The following is a 22,627-nucleotide window of genomic DNA, read 5'->3' as shown; positions in this document are numbered from 1 at the left end:
TGTGTTGTCTGTATTGTGCTTGTGATATGTTGTAAAATGTTGTATGTCTGTTAATGTTTCCCTCCTTTTATCCTTAAAATAAAAAAAAAAAATAACTATAAATGTCTTGTTTGTCCTTCTTTATGGCTGAGTAGTACTCCATTATATTTTTAAAAAATACCTTTTTCTCCATTCATCAACTGATGGGCATTTGGGTTGTTTCCAAGATTTAGGTACTACAAACTGCTGCTATAAATATGGGTACACATATATCACTGTGGTATGATGCTTTTGTTTCTTTTAGGAAAATGCCAAGAAGGGGAATAGCTGGGTCAAATGGGACCTCTAGTCCTAGTTTTTTAAGGAATCTCCACACTGATTTCCACAGTGGTTGCACCAGTTTGCACTCCCACCAACAGTGGAAAGGGTTTGTTTTTCCCCATGATTCTGCCAGCACTTGTTATTGGTTGATTTCTTGATAAGAGCCATTCTTTCTGGAAAGAGGTAGAATTTCAGTGTGGTTTTAATTTGCATCTCTTGAATGACCAAGTGATACTGAACACTTTTTCATATATTCATTTGCTGTTTTATATATTTATTTACTGCTTCATCTGAAAAATGTGTATTCATTTCTGATGCCCATTTTTAGATTGGGTCCTTATATTTGGGGGCTCTGATTTTTTTTCAGTTCTTTATATGTTCTAGATATTAGTCTTTTGTCTGAGAAACAACTAAATATTTTTCCCACTTTGTGGGATGTCTTTTCACTCTGTTGGTGATTTCTTTTGCTGTTCAAAAACTTTTTAATAAGATGCAATCCCTATTGTTGATTCTTTGTAGTATTTCCTGTACAATTGTGGTTTTGTTCATTTTCCTCCACCAATGTCTTCAAGAGTTCTATTTTATCTCCCAGCAGATTTAGTGTTTCTGTTTTAATATTTAGATCTTTGATCCATTTTGACTTTAGTTTAGTGTCTAGTGACAGGCATGGGTCTAGGATTAATCTTTGGCGTGTGGAAAGCCAGTTTTTCCAGCACCATTCATTAAAGAGGCTTTCTTCCCTTGAACATGGTTGGCCCCTTTGTCAAAGATGAGGTGGCTGTGTGTGTTTGGATTTGTTTCTGCATCTTCTAATCTGTTTCAGATGGTAGTCTTTTTTTTTAAATTAAGTTTATTGCTGCAAGAGCTGGTAGTCTTATATTTGCTTCTTGAAAGTAATACACCCCCGCCTCCTTGCACTTTGAAAGACTTTTTGTCACTGTCTTTCAACAGTTTTTGTTCAACTCAGAAACGTGTTGCTTCTTGAGTCTATTGTTTGGGGTCTCTAATTTGTTTTCAAAAATCCCTAGCCATCATCACTTCAGACAGTGTTTCATTGCATGCGTGGAAGCTCTTTCACCATGTGCTGCGGGACTTTGACTTTGTTTTTTGACTTTTCATCATTTTTTCCCTTGTCCTATGGTAAGGATATTTTCTGCTGACCCACCTCTCAGCTCAGTAAGTCCTCATTTTAGCTGTATTCAGCCTGTCATTCAGCTCCCAATGTTTTTAATTTCACTGCTTATAATTTTTTTTAAATTTAAAATTGATATCAGTACACATTGGTAGCACATAATGATTACATTCATTGTAGGGAGTTGGTACATGTATCTAGCATCTCAATTCTTTTTACTGAGCTGGATGTGGTGGTACACACCTGTAATCCCAGCACTCAGGAGGCTGAGGCAGGAGGATCACTGTGTGTTTGAGGCCAGCCTGGGCTACAAAGTGAGCTCAAGGCCAGCCTGAACTGCATAGTGAAACCCTGTCTCAAAAAGACAAAAAAAAAAAAAAAATTCTTGCTTCTTGCATCCCTCCTTTCCTTCCTTCCACATCTTGGCTCTCTTCCCATTTGCAAAGTTATTATAATGTTTAATTTTATAATTTCCATCCTTTAAAAGATAGGCAAAAATCTGCAAGGTATCGTCTAGTTTTTAAATATATTACTTACAGTTATTTAAACATGTGAATCAGCATAGGGGTACCTGTTGATCTACTCTCTAATTGTTCTTTGTTTTGGGGACACTTGATATTTGTAGATTAAATGGCAAAATTTCTGTACTATAAATAACAATAACAGATTATAAAGTCTGGCTGATACTGCGTACCTCTGCGGAGGGCTGGCCCTTTACTCTGACACACAACAGAAAGGTGCTCAGCACAATTCGAGGTTGAGAAGACCTAAGCCTCACACATGTATCTTTGCTTGGCTTAGTCTAGACCAACACATTCCTTAGGCTCCTCCTCGTTGGTGAGTCCTGAAGCAGAGATTTCATTCCCTAGCACTGCAACACCATCAAAACCTTCGCTCTATTTCCCACCCGCTGGCTTCCCAGCTCCCTGCCTGGTAAGAAGAACGGGGACCTCAGTAAGAAACCCAATGTTGTGCACGAAGTTCACCTCTCTGCTTTTCTCTTCCCCGGAATCTCAGCCTTTTGAGATCTGGCAGCTCTGGTACCCAGCAGCTCCAACTTTGTCTCTCTCATTGAAGACTGTATAAAGCTCTGCTGGCGTCTCAGCTCCATTCAAAGACTGGCAAATGCTCCAAAGGGGAAACTTCACCTGCAGAGCTGGGCTTCTTCAGCGTGCTTTCCTTCTCTCTGGGATCTGCTGCCTCAAGGCCTGACAGCCTTCAAAGCTCTTTAATGCTTTAAAGAGGTTGTTTTTCCTTTTAATTCAGTGATTCTCATTTTAATTTTTTTTAAATGGGGACATTGACTTGCTAAGAAGTTACTCCATCATAGCTGGAAGTAAAAAGTTTGCATACCTTTTTATTTATTTTTAGTAGACCCAATTTTCATGAGGTTTAAGGTTCACGGCAAAACTGAGCAGAAAGTAGAAAGTCCCGCACTGTCCTACCCTATTTGTGTGTAACCTCCCCAACACCAACATCTACCCCTGTGCTACACTTGTCACAATGGTGCGTCCTCGTTAACGTAGAATTGCCCCAAACTCATAATTTACAGCAGAGTTGACTGCTTATGTTGCGCATTCTGTGACTCCTGACAAATTGCATTTGTTTTTAAATTAACTCTATTTAGAAAACTTTTAGGTTGAGATAAAAATTGTAAAGATAGCGTTGTGAGTCCCTGCCCACCCTTCACCCAGCCTCCCCTAGTGCTACCGTATCACCAGGGTTCATTTATAAAAACTTGAAGAAACAGCATTGTTATATTACTATTGAGGTTTTATTTGGAGTTTGCAGGGTATTTTAATTTATTGTCTTGGTTACTTTTCCCTCATTGCTGAAATAAAATATCTGATGCCCAAAATTAAGGAAGGAAAGGTTTATTTAGCTTACAGTTTGTAAGGTTTCAGTCCCTACTTGGCTGGCTCCAAGGCAGAGTGGCCCATGGTAGAGGGCAACAGTTCATGGTGGCTGAAGACAGCAAAAGCAGCAAGAGCAAAAGGGAGGAGTGGAACAAGTAGCATCTTCCTTTCCTTACATAGGCAAACTATCCGCCCTAGGGCAGTGCAGCACTCACACCCATAATCCTAGAAGGCTGCCCCATGACGGCATGAGGATTTGGGGGAACATGCAGACACAAACCATAGCATTTATGTTATTTATATGGTTTATTCTCTAATCTAGGACCCCACGTTGCATTGAGTTGTCATGTCTCACTTGGCTTTCCTGATCAGAGACAGATTCCTTTATTTATTGACATTGAATCTGGGAGATTGTTGCATTAGTATTTTGTAGAATACCCCCAATTTGGTTTTATTTGCTGAGTTTTACTCATAGCCTACTGGTATTTTTAAGAAAAAAAAAAAATACCACAAAGGTGAAATCTCTTTCTAATCACATCATATCAGGAGGTGCATGTTATCAACATGTCTTCCAACTGGTGACATCAACATTTAACATTTAATCCAGGTAGTAGTTGACAGTTGTCTCAGCTGTAAAGTTCTCTCTCTCCACTTTCACATCCTCCTCTTTGGAAGCAAGTCACAAGGTCCAATCCACGCTCAAGCAGAGTGAGCTGGAACTAAGCTCTGTATTTTGAATATATCCACATAATTATTCAGAATTCTTTTTTAAGGGAAGATTTATTTCTTTTGTTATTAACTTATTTATATAATCATATATTTATATCAGTATGATTCTATGTAAGTATTTGATACTTTGAGTTATAATTCAGTATGATGTTATTTAATTTAATTTATTCAATTGTTGCTCAAATTGTTCTATCTTTGGCCACTGAGAGCTCTTTTGGCTTGGCTTCTGTGTCCTTTGGATGTGACCACTCCTTTGTTTTTCTAGAATTTCCTTACTTTCTTGATCCTACAAGATGCTCTAAGCTCATCTTGTGTGTTCTCTGTCCTAAAAGCCTGTTTCCTTTTGTTAGAGAATTTAGAAACCAATGTCTGAGCGGCGGTAAGCTTGCTGCTACTAAGATTATATTGTACCTTTGTAATGCATGGTTAGAATCCTTTGTCACAGTCTGCACTCTATCTTGGGATTCCTTGACCTCTTGTTTGATTTTTTAAAAATCTGCATATATACTTCATTCTTTGTGAGATACAGTTCCATGAGCTTTGAAAAATGCATAGATCATAATCCACCATGATAGCACCGTAGAAGACACCAAATTGCTCCATCTCTCTTTCTCTTTCCCTCTCTCTCTGTAGTTGGTCATTCTGCCTTTCACCTGCTGGACATTCTTGATCTGTTTTCTGTATTGAGTTCTAACCCTTACATCTCTGCCTGGTTTGCAGACTTTGGACTGGGGAGATGAGTGAAATGGGGATTCAGTGTCAGCTTTATAGGAACGAGCAGGTAAACATTCCTGTTAACTAGATCGTGAGTCACCTGTCTCTTTCATCACATGTGTAGACAGCACTTAGTATGAAGTGGGTACTCACTAAAAAGATACCTTTCTCATTCAAAGTCCCGGCAAGGGCCCATTGTACGATAGATCTATGACTCCTTACAGTGTGCTTCTGGAAGGGGTGAGAGTTCCTAACTACTAGTAATTCAATATTGCTGCAGTAATTGAATCATACCAACTTTGCAACTCTCTAGCAATCAGTGCTCAGCCTCTAGCATTTGGTCCAAATCTGTGTGGTGCACTTTGCCCTCCGTATCTTGTTGAAAACCATGTTACTTCTATTTAAAAAAAAGACTGACTGCTTTGAACCTTTAAGTTTCAATCTAGAAATATAGTAAATCTAGAAATGCTTTGCCACTTAACTTTTCATTTCTCCAAGAGTGGCCAAAAAGAGTCTTGGAGAAGCCCTAGGTACGTTTCCCGCCGGTCATGTAAAATGTAGGAGAGAACAATCTGAAGAAGGATATCAGTTTTTTTGACAAGTCACATTCAGTGTGTGATCCATAGGAGGGAACCTCCATTTCTCTTGGCTCCTGTGGCAAAGGATAGACAGAAATGACATGCAAGAAAGGACATGCAAGGTCATAACCTCGGCTTGGGTGGGTCTGCAAAACTCAAGGGCGCAGACTACTGTTAGAACCAGCTGTAAGGCTTAGTCTCTTGATACTGTGAGCATTCCTCTTTACCTAGCTGTTTTCTACAGTGATGGAAAAGAACCAGCAGCGGTAATGGAAGATCTGAGATTCAAGATACAGGAGGATTCACCAGGAGAATTGGGTAATTTGCTTATAAATGCATCTATAGCCTCAGGGCTGTATCGCAGCAAAACCATGAAGTGGAAATTTGGCAAACATGATCATTAATTATCTAATTTGGCTGTTTATTCCAATCAAGTTAATTGGTTAACTGCCAGGTTTATATACTCTACTCTGAATTGCCCAGGAACAAAAGGGAAAGGGATTAAACCATGCATCTGACTCACTGATACATAGCTGATGAAAATGTCTATGTGGAATAAGTATTTGGCCGTTAAGGTAGTTTACATTGAGATTTTTCCTACATTTTCTTGCACAATGACAGAAGAGGCTCAGCTGGATTTCTGGCCCATTAACTCACTTAGACATTGAGATTAAACCAATTTTCACTCCAGGTCCCTGATATTGTTCATCTGTGGATTCAGTAAGATACATTTAATAGCAAGATGGAAAACTCTTGGACAGAGGAGCCGAGCACTGAGCTTATTTTCCAGAGCTTTGCTTCTCTTTGCAGAAGGTTATGATGTACCCTTCCATATTTGATCATTCACTCATTCTTAAAAATTGGTGACATATCAGGCACCATACTAGGCATGAAAGGTATGAAGATGAGTGATTAAGGATCCCTGCCCAGAAAAGTTCCATGTGTGGTTAGAGAAGGAGCTAGAAATGAACAATGTCAATACAGTATGATCAGCACAATTACAGAGTTGCAGAGTAGGGAGAATAATTCTGCTTGGATGAATCAGAGAAGGGTTGATTCATAGAGAGAAACGTTGAAATGATGGATGGGACATACACAAGATCTCTTCTCACGAATTCAGGGGTAAGAGGTTGGCGTGGAAAGGTGTTCTAAGCATGACAACAGCACACGTTAAGATATATGAAGCAGCGAGCCCTTTTGGGGAGCTGACGGGCCCTCACTGTGCCTGGAGCCTGAGGCACAGGGGGAAAGCTGGGAGATGAGGTAGGCAGCGTCTCATCTACAGTACGAGGGGAGGCTTTGGAATATTCTTGGAGGCAGAATTACTTGCCATCTTTGAAAAGTCACTGCACCAGTCACAAGACGAGCGGGATCTCTACAGGCAGTTGCAGCTGGTTCAACCCCAGGCCAGTTGTTCTCTTTGCAGCCATGGAGAAGTCCCCTGATACCCACAAGCTTCAGGAAAATAGGATAACAGTGCCTCCCTCAAAGTGCTGCTGACAGAATTAGGCACAACATCTAGTACCCACAACAGTGTCTGGAAGTTGTCATTATAACTCTGGTGAGATGAGTATAATGCATTGGAGAATAGAAGGCTTTCTAAGTCAGAGTCTCCTACCTGCTGATCCCAGCTTTGTCCCTGACTAGCAAGGCATCTTTTAACACACTTAGTAATCTCCTTCCTGAACCCATTGTATTACTGGTAAACATTCACAAAAATAATTTAAATACTTCTGAGGACATCCCCCTGTCAACAGAACAATCCATGACACTACGTGACATCAATTCAGCATCTATACACAGCCTCTTTTAACTATTTCTTCCAAATAAGAACAATAGAAAAATTAAGCTTTCCCCTATTATGATGCACAGTTATCCTTGTACAACCAATAACATGCAATCCTCTCCCCAGTAGAGGATGTGCAAAGCCTCCTCTTATTCATATCTGGGCAAGGTTCATGTCTAGTTGGGTCTCTTTTAGAAAATACTAGCAATGACAGCAGTCCTCATTGCTTTGACAGAAGTCCTCATGACCTTCACTGTTCACGCGGTCATGGTTGGTGTTGTCACTTATGTCTTCCACAGTGTGGTCCACATTCTCTTTGTTCTTAGTGAGCGCCTCTGGTGGTCCTGCTTTCCTGTTTGGTGGGGCAATGAAACTATCATTGCTGAAATGTACATGCCATCGGCAGTCCTTCCCGAATCGGGATGTTGTATTTTCCTACTAACTTTTACCACAGGACCTGGGAGCACTAAGAGGTGCCCCGGAGGATCTCCAGTGTTTCAGGCATACTCTCTTGGCCCTCATTTGTAGCAGGTGAGTCTTCAAAGGCTGCCCCTTCATTACATCAGGCCTTAAAGTGGTCACGAGACCAGAGCATTCCATAAACATGAATCCACTGTTGCTTTTCAAATGCTAAAACAGCTCTTCTGCCAGAAGCAATGCTAGGCCGAATTCTGTGGCACTAAATAAAGCACTCTGTGGATCTAGAGATGTTGGTTTCAGGAGAAGCATTGCAGGCAGAAAAGGCAAATTCATATACTGATGAAGTGTCTATTCCAGTGAGACCAAAGTGCTATTCCTGCCGTAATGGAAGTGATCAAACGTAATCAACACGCCATCATGTGCTGACTCAATTCCCCAAGGTGCTAACATATGGCAAGTCATCGTTGTCTGCAGTTGGCTGGCTGGCGCTCGGCAGTGGCGGTAGGTGGATCAGCTTTGATAAGTGAAGGCCCATGGTGCTGAGCCCATACACAATCTTCAGCCCTGTGACCATGTCCACTTTGCTCATGATGTCATTGGCAAGGGCAGGTGAGTGGGTAACGAAGAGGCTGATTGACATGCACAGAATGTGTCACAGCGCCTGCTTAGAGCATCTCAGATGAGTGTGCTTTCTTGCACTTGAATGCCTTTATCTTCTATGCTCATTCAGAGAGGTCTGGACACATACTACTTCCCCTCCATGTCACTAACGTCTCAGTGTTTCTTCCACGTCCCTGTTAATTATTCAGTTCTTTATTTCTCTCTGTTTTTTGGATGAGTAATTCTGTGGATCTGTCTTCAAGATCATGGACTTTTTCCTGGATCATTTCTGACCTGCTCTTAAGCATATCCTGTGAGTTTTTAACTTCAGATGATGCATTTGTTAGGTTTAGAATTTCTGTTTGGCTTCTCTTTATAGCTTCTATTTTTCTACTGAAATTCCCTGTTCTCATTCATTGCAAGCATAATTTTTCTTTAAGTCAGTGAACATACTTCAAAAGCTGCTTTAGAATGCAAACTTGCTATTTTCATTTGCTTTCCACTTTTTTTCTTTTGAGACTGGGTGACATTTCATTGACTCTTCATACATTGAGTAATTTTAAAAATTATGTCCTGAATATTATAGTTTATATTGTGGGATTCTGTATTCTGTTATATCCTTTTACAGAGAATTTACTTTTTGCATTTTTATTTTAGCATCTAGTTAACTTGGCTGAGCTCAAGCTGCCAACAACTTTAAGGCTCACAGCTCCTATCATTGCTCCTGGTATAGGTCTGCTAATTGCATAGTAATAATAGATTTAAGGTGGCTTTTTCCCTTTCAGAACTGTAAGCTGGGGCTAGGGATTTAGCTCAGCGACACAGCACCTGCCTGGCAAGTGCAAGGTCATGAGTTCGATTCCCGGTACCAGAAAAAAAAAAAATCAGAACTGTAAGCTTCTCAATGTAGCAAGTGGTTTTATTCATCACTGTGTCTTTTACATATAGCTGAGTAACAGCATACATTGAATCTGTCACAATGCTCAATGCATAAATGAACTAATAAACCATGAAATTCAGGAAACATCTACCAAACTAGAATGCTTTTATTAAGATCTGGATGCCAGGAGGGGAAAGATGGGAGTCTCGCTCCTTTATTTGCTCTTTCACTATGCACTTGAGCTGCTGCAGGTGCTAGGTTCCAGAGATATGAAAATTAATTGACACAGTTCCTGTTCTCAAAGAGTGAGAGAAACAGAGGGGTTAGCTATCTAACCACTTACTTGTAGATTCAACAAACATTTAATGAGCGACTACTTTGTGCCGTAAACTTTGCCGGCACACAGGGCCACAGTGATGAGAAGATGGAAACATCACTGCCCTTAACAAACTCAGTTTCTCTGGAAAAGAGTAACTCTAAGACAGTTTGTTTCTACATCACAGTTATCCAAGAATTAGTCTTACATTTTCTTTTTATTGTTTTTGGTTCAGACTATACAACATGTACTGCTAATTTGTATTTTACTTAGGTCTCACTTCAAAAATTTAGATGGAAATTTAAAAGGGAAGATTATTTCATAGATTGGATATGCTACTTATGCTTTTCAAACTCACATTAAAATAAATACATAATCATTGAAATGCAAAGTGACTAAATGTAAAATATCAAGCATTATATGTCTCACACTCTGATAAACACCACGTTAAACAATTTAAGTGCTGCGAAATAGACATTTATAAATGCAATAAATATGATGGGAATATAAAAAGAGTTATTAACTTTGCCTATGTTTATGAAAAGGCTCTGCAGAAATGTCTTCTGGGTGGAAATGACAGTATCTCCTTGTTAGGGTTTGTATCTAGATGTCCCCCCAAAGCCTTATGTGCTTATAGATGTGGATTTTCAAAGGTGACTGGATTAGGGTGTGACACTGGGATTAAGGAAGTAGATAATGGAAGGCCCACCCTGGTGTGATCAGCACCACCCAAAGGGCTTGTAGCCTGGGTGGGATAAAAGGGAAAGGTAGGCTTGTTGCTGCTACTGCTTGCTGCTCACTGCCTTCTGCCTGCCCTGCCACACCATGGGCTGTTTTTCCTTTTCAATGACTCTCTGCCATATCACCCTGCACTGGAGCCAGCTAACTATGAACTGAAACCTCTATTAACCACTAGTTAAATAAACCTTTCCTCCTTTAACTTTAGGTGTTGCATACAGTAGTACCTTGGTTCACAAACTTAATTTCTCCTATGATTCTGGGGAAGATGATCCTGGTTGTGTTTGTCACCTGATGTGAAATGTTCAAACAGAAGCAAAGTTTTGCTGAAGGCTTCTGCTTGTGAACCGAATTGTTTGCAAAGAGAAGCATTACCGAACTGAGGTACTGTCTTATCATATTTTGTCTCAGCAATGAAAAAAGTAACCAAGATACTCCTGGACCTCTGTATAGTTTGTGGTAAGCAAAACAGTGCCTTCCGCCCCACAAAATGTTGTTACAGTTTAGATCTAAAAGGTCCCCTGAGAATCTCATGTGTTCAGAGGTGGGGATTTGGCAGGTGACTGGCTAGGTGGATTAATCCACTGAGAAGTCCATCCCTGTATGTGCTATTAGGACGTGGGGCTGCATTAGCAAAAGCAGGGCGTAGCTTTGGGAATATGTTCTGTCCCCAGCTCCTTCCTCCCTCTCTCGTTCTTCCTCTCTCTCTGCTTCCAGGCTACCATAAGGTGAACAGCTTTCTCCACTGTACCCTTCTCCACTGCTAGAAATAACTTTTCCTCAAATTATGTGTGATGAGTATTTTGCCCCAGCAATGGAATATCAACTCAGATGTCTACACGCTAAAGGACTTTGTTATATATCAGGAATAAAAGCTGCAGAGGGAATTAAAGCTGCTTATCAGCTGGCTTTAATATAGTTTGCTAGGTTATCTGGGTGGGATCAGTATAATCACAAGTATCCACGGGGGGTCAGAGTGATGATTTGTGTGACAGGAGGGTTCAGCCACTGTTGCTGGTTTAATGACGGAGGGTGACCCAGGAGCCCAGGATGGTCCATGGGTTCTAGAAGCTGGAAAAGCGAAGGAATCAAATCTACCCTGAGCCTAAAGGAAGCCACACAGTTCTGCCCATACTTTGAGTTTAGCCCCATTAGACTTGGCTGGACTACAGAACTGTAGGATAATAAGTTTGTGTTGGGCTAGGGGTGTAGCTCAGTGGCTTCAGTCATAAACTCTGAGCTCCATATGTTTGCAATATGACCATGTTAGGGCTTGCCTAACATGCATGAGGCTCTGGGTTCTTTCCCCATCACTGCAATGAAAAATAATCACAGTATGTGATATTTTGTTATCACAGCCATAGAAAATTAATAATTCCATACCATGCTGGATACAGGATAGGTGTTTATTTACTTATTTATTTATTTTGCGGTACTGGGGATCGAACTCACAACCTTGCGCTTGCCAGGCAGGTGCTTATGCCACTGAGGTATCTCCCCAGCCCAAAGCATCAAGAGTCTTTTTTTTTTTCCCCCTTTGGTACCAGAAATCGAACTCAGGACCTTGTGCTTGCCAGGTAGGTACTTGTGCTGCTGAGCTATATCCCCAGCCCCAGGATAGGTGTTAACTAAAAATTCTGCCAAAGTCAGTGAAGGTGAGGACTTTGTAATTTTTCTCTGCAGTAGACTACTGTTTACTGTAGAAGAGAAAAGCTAACATCTTTATCTCACAGGTTAACTGCAGATGAAGAGGGAAAAGCACAACAAATTTATTTCACTGAAGTTTTACATGACATAGGCTCCATCAGAAAAGAACAACCAGAGACCCAGGCAAAATAGTGCATTTTTATGTCTAGGTCTGATGGAGAGTAGACGGGTATATAGAGGTGTGATTGATGAGAAGAAACCGGGGGACATAGCCTAACTGTTCAGGTTCTTCTTGGCTTCTCTGTGTGATATTCTTTTCCTCTGGGTATAGAGCAAGACACCTGTCACACAAGGGTGACAATCCTTTGTGGCCAGCTAGCACAGCGAAAGGTGGGAGGTCAGAGGATGACCTTTCTGCTTCTGCTGTTTTCTCAATTTTCAAAGTGCCATGTTTGGAGTAGTGAGTTCTGAGCCCCAACATTGCCATCACACTCGGAACATAGGGTTTTGAGTGCACCCCAAATGAAGGCAGTGTTTATGCTCGTTTTCAGGCATGCGTATTTGAGGCACAGAAATAGGCTGCAAAAGGGCCTGGAAGACGGGGGAACTGGCTGAGTAGACATGATTGATCTTGGTGTGTGTAGATAAATGCGTTCCCGTCTGGCAGAAGACAGCATGCTCAGGGAGGGGGACAGAAAGGAGAGCAATGCAGTGACACAGTGCAGACAGGAAGGGCCTGTGTGCCCTGCCAAGGAGCTGGGGTTTGGATCTCGAAGCCACGCGGAGTCCTTGCATCACTCTCCTTCCGTGTGGCATGAAAGATGACAGGCCTGGCCTTCCCCGCAAGCAGGTTTCATGGACTCTTGGGTTTCTGGTGCCAGGACTCTTGCCCTTCATGCAGGCCTGAACTTGTTGGCTGTGGGGCCTCGGGTGCAGTCAGGTGCTGTCCGTGGGGAATGGTCAGATGGAGGAAGCCAGCGGCCCTAGCAGCCCAGTGACTTGTAGATGCTCCGGAGCTGCCTCCCTGCAGGAGCTGATGAGCTGTCAGGGCTTCGGTCATAAACTCTGAGCTCCATATGTTTGCAATATGACCACAGAGACGCACAGGGGAGCGGGGCCTGGAGTATGAGGTTTAGCCCTGAAGTCATCGCTTCCTCTCTCTTCTTGTGCATTTTAGACACAGCTTATTTTGCTTTCTTAAAGTGACGGCGTGGAATAAAGGGACAATAATGAGTTCCAGATGCTTTTATTTTTCTCCTTCTATAATTGGAAACAAAAATATAGCATGGCTTTTAAATTGAAAGTGCCAGAGAGGGGCGATGCTTTCAGCCCTGGGGTTTAGCCGTGATTTAGAGCCCAGCATGAAACTGTGGTCGTCATCACCGCAGTGAGCTGGCTTACACAGCTCCCTGCAGACCAGGCTCCAGCTTTATCTCGGAGCCCAAGCAAGCTTCGGTGGTGAGTCCTATTTTAAGAAACTTTAATACACGAAAGTCAAACATACAAAGCAGACAGGCTGGGGCGGAGCAAGCAGCTACATATTCAAAGGATGATTGTTTTGCAGAAGGTTTCGGAGCAGGCCTCTTTTAATTGAGGCCCCCTTGGTACGTGTAAACGTTTCCCCACACATCATTAATTTCTGGGGAAAGGGACAAAGAAACTTCCAGCTCAAGTGTTCCAGGCATAAAGTGCCAAGTGAAGATCACTTAAGAAGTCAAGAGACCAGAATCTTGAAGTATAAAGTATCTTAGGGAGCAATGAGACTGGAATTGCCACGGGCCCTTTGGTGTACACTCAACTTCGTGATGTGAGGGCTGACTTGGAGCTGTGTTTGCAGTTGGATCCCCCTCTGTGTACGCTACAGGGGTGCTCATCCTAACCCTGTAGGAGGAGGCGTCTATTTGGTTTAGACTGGAAGTGTTAAGCCTCTTGGAACCCTTCACTCTGCCCCTTGGCTGATCACTGTTGCAACATGGAGTGGTGGGGAGGCAGGGTTCAGGTTTTGACTGTGGGAAACCAGTTGGCCCCCACCACCAAGACATAATAAGAGCAGATTACGCTCCCTTTAGGGAGCTAATCTTTAACGCAAAGCAGATCCCGGCGCCCCAGTCTAGCAGCAGGCCAGGAAGGAAAGATAAAGCTAAATGGCCACTCAATCCTCAGATAATTTGCACAGCACAGTGGTACAAACAGAATGGCTGGACCTCAGAGCTGAAATTTAAAACCAACCACTTACCTTTTATCCACTGGAGAACAAATAGCGCCAGCTCCTTATACCTGTGGGATCCGCATCCATGGATTCAACCAACCTTGGATGGAAAATATCGAAAAAAAGATTCCCTGTACGCTGAATACTACAGACCTTTCCTATCATCGTTATGCCCTAGTCAATACAGTATAACAATGATTTGCGTAGTGTTTACACTGTGTTTGGTGATGTATGTAATTTAGGGTTGATTTGAAGTATAAGGAAAGGTATGCAAATAGCACACTGTTTTATATAAGCGACTGGAGTATGAATGTTGGTACCCGTGGCAGGTCCTGAAACCCATTCCTCAGCAGTCTTGAATGACAACAGTAATTCTGGTTCTCGTTTGCTGTCACGACCCTTCTTTCAATCTTGGCAAGCTGTGGTGACTGTCCTTTCCCACTGCCTGCTCTTCCATCGCCTTTTGCATTTGTCTCTCACAGCCGTGCTGAGCTGCTGTAACTGAGTACTTTCTGTGTGGTAGCTACCTATTAGAGGTATACGATGTTGTCCATTTTCACTGTCACTCTGCAGCCTGCGGATGGTCAGTCAATTGCAAAACCTCCAGTCTTCACTTTGCACCATGCCCCATCATCTAAAGTGATTACTCAGTGTTTCTCAGTCCTTTAAAAATCCTATCCAGACTGAGGGTCTGAGCTATACAGTCAGAACCCCTGGGGTCTAAGCACCTGCCTTGAACCTGCCCTCTATGATCCAGGTGCACAGTGGGGCTGCGAACCGCTGTAGGAACATCTTAAATGACACAAGGTCTTGGGGTGGGTGTGAATAGCTGGCTCCTTTTCAGGGAGCCTTCTGCTTTGCCATGGAGGCTGCAGCCCACCTACTACCACCCACTGGGTATGGAAAAACAAGGAAAACTAAAGAAAAGGTACATTCTTCATCCTGGCCTGGCATCTGTCCCAAATCTAGCGCTGTCCTAAGCACTAAATGTGGACAACTAGACTGAAAGGAAATGCCAGGGTCCTCCTCCTTCCGCTGTGAGACCCAGAACCATGTTTCTGGCCATCTCCTCTGGCTCCTGCTCCTGTTAATTCTGAAGAGCTCAGAGGGCATCCAAAGAAGTCATTCCCAGCCTCTCTGAGGACCCCATCAAGCTTTAATCATTGAGTTTAAAATACACATGGAGAAGGGAAGAAAACTCAAGAAGTTCCCTACTTTTTACCATGCAGGGAAGAGCCAACAGTTTGGAGGTTCTTTGCTCATTTTCTTCCCAGAGGCTCGGATTCAGCTTGTCTCCAAATCTTTCCCTTTTGTCAGGGTCTCCAGTAAGTACTGACAAGGCCCATCTTCCCAGGGGCGATGGGAGGTAGGCATAGGCTGCGGGCTTTTGTGGTTTCCACGGATGTAGGGGATTCTTCTGTCAGCTCCAGCAGCTGTCTGAGGCATTGCTGGAACTGAACATCTAAGCACAGATCCAAACCCACTCTTCTCATATGGATAAAATTACTTCACGTCAAATTTCCCATAGAACCATGTGGAATGTGTGACTTGCTGAAACCTGTCTTCTACAGTCATGCTTGTCTTCTTGGAACTTAGCTTAAGTAAATGATGAAGAATGTGCTCCCATGACCAGCCATGAAGATGTTCACGACAGCATTGTTTTTACTCGGAAAACTTGGGAACAAGCTTAACGGCTAGTAACTGAGGGCTGACTAACCAAGGGCTGTCATTAATAAAAATCACCATTATGTGCTTCTCTGAAACATGGAAAAATGTTTATTCTACTTTAAATGCCAAAAGTAGATTCCAAGACAGCATGGACGTTATGATCTCATGTGTGCATCTGGAAAGATACATGCCTAACTATTAATAAAAACTATCTGGGTGGTGATTAAAGGTGGTTTCTCTGTCCTCTGCCTTTGAATGTATTTTCTACTATTATAATGGCAACAAAGGCTTTGTGGTGTATGGGTAATGGGTACACATCTAACGCTGGTGTGTGAGTAAGGTTGAGTTTCTGGAAGTCAGGCAGCAGTGACGGTGAACTTGGCCCCTATCTCTACTCTGTAGAATCTCCAAAGGCTTCAAAATCATGTCTCCAGAACGTCTCATCCCAAATCCACCTCCTAACTGTCCTTTACACCAACATGCATTACACATACTACTTACCAGCAGGGTGTCATGTGTTTTCAGTACAAGGAGAGAGACTAGATGCTACCATGCACCCAAAGTGGCTGTGCTACATCTGAAGTTGCCTAAAAGGGCAGCAAATCAAAGAGATCCAATCCAGAATGCTGTGGAACTTTCCCTTACTGTTGGGTTGACCAGTATCCTGGATCTTCCTTGTCTAAGGTTGGAGTAATTGAGATAGAACCTGTCATGCAGACAGTGTCACAATGTCATTTTGTTTCTGATGAAACTTGCAGACCATGACTGGGTCATTTTCTCAGCTAGCTAGGGCTGCTGACATCTCATCCCTGAGCTGAGCTGGGTCACGGTGGCTCTGTTACTGGTAGTACTGTCATTCTGCCCCTGTGACCTCCAGTCATCAGTCCCAATGCCTTCGTGGGGAGGAAGAAGGCAGGCAAAGGTCAGGAGCATTACTGCAAAGTAAAAAAGCAAACTACTCCCCTGGGCAAGATCTGGCCCACTGCCTGCTTTTGTCAATTAAGTTTTATTGAATTCAGCCACATACATTCATTGTGCATTGTCTGAAGCTGAATTCACCTTACGATGGTGCAGCTGGGTAGTAGACATGGAGATCACATGAGCTGGAAAACCAAAATACATTTGTCCGGCCCTTTACAGAGAAGGTCATGAGCCCCTTTTCTAAGGGATGCCCCTTTAAGAAAACCAGAGGACAGGAGACTGCTATTTGGAGACACACTCCTGCTCATCTTCCTCTTTCTCTGGCCAGTCCAGCTTGGTTTGCTTTGCCAGTCCTACTATATCCAAGTCCATCAAGTTTCTCTGTTCAGATTTTCTTCCTCTCATCCCATATCCTCACCATCTTCTGTCAGATGTCCCAACAGCCTTTCCAATGACACAAGTTTACTCGAGAGCAACCATTTGATTTATTGGTTCCATCCAGGACAGGTCTGTCGTGGTTTGGGTATGGATCAAGTGTAACAGAGATTTTGTTTGTTTTTTGTTTTTTTTTTTTGGTTTTTCTCTGGTACCGGGAACCGAACTCACGACCTTGCGCTTGCCAGGCAGGCGCTTTTGCTGCTGAACTAAATCCCCAGCCCCGTAACAGAGATTTTAAGGAGCTACAATTTAGCTGTCAGGCAAATTTAACAGGATCTCAGACAGGATGGGGACTATATTAGTTTGTTGTAGCTGCTATCACAAACTGAGTGGTTAAAACAATAGAAATTTATTCTGTCATGGTCTAGAGGGCAGAAGTCTGAGACCAAGGTTTTGACAGAGCTGTTACCACTGTGGACCACTGAGAGGAACCTGGTCCCTGTCTCCGCCAAGTGTTAGTGGCTGCAGGCTGTCCTTGGCTTGTGGCTGCATTGCTCCAATTTCTACCTCCACCCTCACCTCCTTGTGCCAAATCTCTCTTTCTGTGAAAGGGTCTTATAAGGACATGTGTGATAGCTTTTGGGGCCACCCAGATTATGCAGAATAATCTCTTCACCTTAAGATCCTTAATTTAATTACCTCAGCAAAGACCCTTTCTTTATCCAAATAAGGTCTCATCCACAGGTTCTAGGGATTAGGCTGTGCATATGTTCTGGAAGGGGTCCCTGGGATCTACCATAAGGATCTGAGACTAGACTTGGCTCCCAAACAGTAAATGTCTGTTTGGGGATATTCAGAATGAAGACTTTTGCAAGCAGGAGACAGAATTGCTGCAGTTAAGCTGTGAGTGATTGAGGAAGAGAAACATTTCTATGATCTTCACTGCAGTGAGGCTCCAACGCTCTTCCCTTCCTGCCCACATACAAAGGTCACTTCTATCGGTAAAGACGTGGTGACAGCCAGCACCTACCTACCTGCTGAGACTCACACCTGACCAGTCAGGGGAAAGCAGCAGCACCAAAAACTCACACTTTCTGCACAGTGTTGGACAGAAAGCTTATCTCAGCCTCAGTTTCCCCCACTAAAAATCCAGAAGGAGATGCATCCTAGTTAGCATTGCCCAAGGAAGCTGCTGGAATGTTTACTCTTGTTATTTGTTCTGTGTCTTGGAACAATAATGTTGCTTTAAAGAGTCCTTATATGCATCAAGTCATTTCCTTGCAAGGACTATCTTATCTCAAGGCTTTGTCTGAGGGCTGGGACCTCTCCAACTGCTTTTCAAAATATAACAGAAACCCACCCCACTGCCTGGGTCTGCATCTCGCATGCATTGTCCTGCTCTGGCTGCACCAGGGGCCAGCAGCTTTCTCTAACAACACTTACAAACCGTTCTGTTGTAGCAACGGCTGTAGAACATGTTTTAAAAGGCAAAGCTTAAAATATAAATAATTTTTTTTTAAAATAAGAAGTACACAAACACAGAGGGCTGGCTAGAAAAAGATGCTACTGTATTTTTAGAAGCTGGGCTCTTTTCTTCTTAGGTAATGAGTGTAATTCAGTTTCTATAAATCCCAGTCACCCTTCTCTGGTCTAACTTCAACTGAGCATCTTGAGCTTCTGAAATGCCAAGGCCTGCTGGCTGTGCTATTTATGAGGGAGAGCTGATGTGAGTTTCTGGTTTTGGCAAAGGGTGAAAATAAGGAATTCTCCTCTGAATGGGCCTCTCTCAGGATCCAGCCTGGCCGCGCGGCTGACCCTGGGCACATGTGTGCGGCATATGTCAGTCTTGTCTCTGAACACAGTGTATGAATCACTCTGCCTGGTTCTTCTCAGGGGGGATTTTTAGATCGTGCTGTTCCTCCAACATGTAAAGCAGTGTTTGATTTTCTGGGAGGGAGGTGATGGATATTTTTCTCAGTAAAATAGGAACAGTGAACACAGCCGGTATCCACTGTGAGGACATGGGGAAAACAAACCGAAAAATGACCACTGGCCAACTTCCCCTCTGTGGGGGCTTCCAGATCCCTTTCCTGTTGCTGGGGATGGTGGCAGCCTCCTGAGAGAATGAGGTCATTTCTTCAATCAGCAAATGCTTTTTGAAAGCCGCTGATGTGCCTGGAACTCCAGTGCAAGTGGGGAGATGCTGGAGTTGTGTAGAAATCAGAACGAGGTGGGTGTTCGTGGTGTATGTTTCCTTCTAATGAAGTGAGTCACTCCTAATTCCTTGGAAATCACAATTCCAGTGGCAGACTGGCTTCTGATGATCAAGTACCTCAGTGGTGTTCTGGGCATTACATACATTGGGCCCATACTGCCTCTGGATTGTACTTTGGTTACCTTAAGACCATTCTGGAGGTGAAAGCAATTCTGAGGTAATTAAAGTGATCAGTCCAATGTCTGCTGGAACCCCGTTTCCCCCAGAGACTCTCTAAGGTTGACTTCAAAGCCACTTAATCTCCTGGGCATGACTCTGGGAGTATTTGGGGTCTTTGAGGGCCCAACGGAACCTTGAGGTGCCCAAACTCCAATCTACTACAGAAGTTTGAGAGCATTTTTGAAGGATGGGGTCCCTGGATATGAGGAAAATGAAAAACAGAGCCTGGAAACCAAGAGCAGGTGGATGTGCGGCATGCCATGGCTCATTCTCTCCCTCTGGGGCCTGCAATTCAGGGTGCTGGTGGAGTCTCCCATGAGAGGGCAGGGAGGGCAGAGGGCAGTGTAACCTGCAGCCCACCAGGACAGTGCTGAGAGGGTCCAATGCTGGAGAGGCTGGGGTGATAGGAAAGAGGTAAAAACGTGGGTGCTGCAGAGGTGAGGGGGTGATAACTTGTTTGGGGGTGATAATTTTTCTCTTCTACCTGGAGGTTACAAAAAAGGAGGATGTGTGGAGACAGGAAGTGGGCATAGAGAAGAAATGTCCATTCAGGAGAGGGCTCAGGAGAGGGAGAGGAGGAAGTGGTGGGGGCAGTTCATGGCCCTGTCCGCTGCGCTCCACAAGGAGTCCCTGTGTGTTAGGAATCATGCACGTGGGCTGGAAAGGAGTTCACAGGGAACTGCCAAAGGAAACCAGGCCCAGGAACCCAGCATCTGCTACAGCATCTGCAGGGAAGAACCCTGCATGCTTGTGAGTGTTTACAACCCAACCCAACCCTGAACCCTCCTCACAAACACCCTGGTCTCATCCATCATAGCCTCCCTTCTAATCCTCACCAGCACCTAAGCTCACTAAACAAATCAAAAATAAAAGATGGTTTATGGGAAGGAGTTACTGGCTGAAGCTTTCAACTTGTTTGGTGTGGGTCACTAGAGGTCTGGTCAGAGAGGGGCAAGCCCCGGTTCTCTTCCCAGGGAGGTCAGCCTGGCACCCTGGGCACCCATGAGGTCCCAACTGGACCCCTCATCTCTGCTGTTACTTAGTTTCTTTTTTTAACTTTGTCCCTCAGGCTCCAGTAGAATTTTCTAGAACATTTATAACAGGCAGACTGTTAGGAAGCCCCCTCAAGTACAGGGCAGAGGGATCCCACGCCAGCTTCTCTTCTGTTTCTACTCAACCAGATGCAGGTTATTAGGGTTCAAGCTGCCTTCCCCATGGCAACTCCCAGAGCCACCGCTGTCCAGTGAGATTCCGCTCTCCTTCCCCTCTTTGCAGAACCCACAGGGGCAGTCTCAAGACAGACTTAGGATCTTGGGGAAGTCCCCTCACTGCCCGCCGGTTGGGGCAACTCTAAATAGAGGGTCTTTGGACTTGACTCCTTCCTCTGTTCCAGCCAGCAGGGGACCAGCCTGTCCAGCAGGAAATTTGAGGGTGACAGGAAAATCAGATTGCAGAGCATCTCCCGGTGAAACCCACCCGTGTTTACACACAGCGCCCCATAAAGATGTCCACACTTAAAAGAGGGAAGAATCCATTCTCTCTATTGGCAAAAAAGTTAAACATCCCAATGGAAAGAAAGTGCACCTCTTCTTGCTTTACTTGTGTTTATTAAGAATGCAGCTCTCACAGTCTATTCTTAGCTATTTTTAAACAAATGTCCACAGTTACTTTCATGTTATTTTTGCTTCGTTAAGGAGGCCTGAGAGCCTTGGTCTGCCTTTTCCATGGCAGCCAGTGTCTTTCTGGAAGAGTCTAGAATAATCTTCTTCTTGATATCAATCCTTCACTCAGTCAGCACACTGAATTCAAGGGAAAAGTTCAATTTGGGGATTTAGACAGATTTAGGTATGACTCTTAGTTCAGTATCTCAGCAAGTTACTGCTTCTCTGAGAGCCTTAGTTCTTTTTTCTCTAACATGGTCAAACTTAATTCTATGGGCTAGAAGCTGTGTGACTTTGAGATAGTTATTTGACCGCTCTGGGCCATCAGTTCCTTTTATCTGTGAAATAGGATAATATCTCAGAGTGTTGCTAATATTAACTGAGCTGCTCTGTGTGAAGAGATTAGCACAATGCCTGGCAGATAGCACAGTCTGAGGGTTTGGCCTAGGATGATAACCGCTCATGGTGGTGACTGAAGGGCATGAGTCATGTCAAACATCTGCCACACCACCCAACCCCCACCCCTCCAGTAACCCCCTTCTCTTTCCTCTGTGTCTCTCCCATATGAACAAGTGCTCAGGAGACTCCTCAGGGCCTTCCTTTCACCCCTGGTCTTTCTCATGGCCACTCCACCCTGTGATCTTTGCACTGTCCATAAACAGTATGTGCACTCGGAGCTCAGTACCTTCTGCTGGATTTTGCTGAGTGACTGGCTCAGCATTTCTCCTAAAAAAGGCCAGACCTACTCGTCAACATAAATAATAGTCGGTAGCAAAAATTAACTCTAAGAATAGGTTTAAAGGTTAAATATGTCCATAAGTTCTTTCAAGCTCAAGAAGTGGAGTCTATTTCTGTCTTCTTTCAGATGAGGTTGGGCTGAGACCTTTCTTTAAATAGTTGAATGTGGTATTAGTGACACTGTCAGGATTTCCAACCAGCATGTCATTTTGAGGCTGTGTAAGGAAGATGGTCTCACCCACAGAAAGATGAGAGGTCCCACGGGGCTAGACTGAGGTGTCCTAGTAGAGTTGGCACCAACCATCTAATGGGTGGAACCTCTCACAAATCAGAGTGGCTTGTGCTCTTGAGTAAATCTGCTAGTATTGTAGAATGTGCAAGTTCCATGGAAATTTTCAGAGATGAGGCAGGAGATTAGGGCATGGCAAATTGGCAGAGCAAGTGCGTGTGATCTCTCAATCATGGAGATCCAGGACATGTGCACAGAATACAGTTCTCAAGCCCGGCACCCTTTCCAAGAAGAAAGTGCTATCTTCAATACTTCTGGCTGCAAATCAAGCTGGTTTTTGATAGGACAGCCTACATCTTATGTTACCTCAAAGAATGAGAGATATAAAGGACCTCTGCCATTAACCTTGTGGCTATTGTGAACTTCCTCAGTGGTCCACACTCACATTGCAGAGCCTACTTCTTTTCCTACCTTTAATAAATGTAAAACCTCACTACCTTTTTGGTATGTCTTGTCCAATTCTTTGTTCAGGACACCAGAGACCTAGAAAGAGTCTACTGAACCCCAGAATCTGGTAAAAGAGGGATCTTTTTGCAAAAGGTATTCAATTCCACATGGCATCTAGAGGTAATCTTAAGGGAGTGTTGGGTGCTAGAGATCCAAATAAGATGCCCATCTTGGTATATGGAGTGT

At 43.5% G+C, this 22,627-nt stretch overlaps 1 long non-coding RNA gene across 3 annotated transcripts in view; it reads left to right on the top strand.

The window, feature by feature from the left end:
• LOC106146958 overlaps positions 1-22,627 on the top strand; it is a 52,099-nt gene that overhangs the window by 4,687 nt on the left and 24,785 nt on the right. The window contains exon 1 of one of the 3 annotated variants that reach the window (XR_001231633.1): positions 5,554-5,627. The exons of the other annotated variants lie outside the window; for them this stretch is intronic. This is a non-coding gene — a long non-coding RNA (uncharacterized LOC106146958). Of the gene's footprint in view, positions 1-5,553; positions 5,628-22,627 lie in introns of those variants that run through there. 3 annotated transcript variants of the gene reach the window in all.

Source organism: Chinchilla lanigera, unplaced genomic scaffold (genome assembly GCF_000276665.1).
Source record: "Chinchilla lanigera isolate Chin_1 unplaced genomic scaffold, ChiLan1.0 scaffold00006, whole genome shotgun sequence".
Classification (NCBI taxonomy): Eukaryota; Metazoa; Chordata; class Mammalia; order Rodentia; family Chinchillidae; genus Chinchilla; species Chinchilla lanigera.
This window is presented reverse-complemented; position numbering and strand designations above follow the sequence as displayed.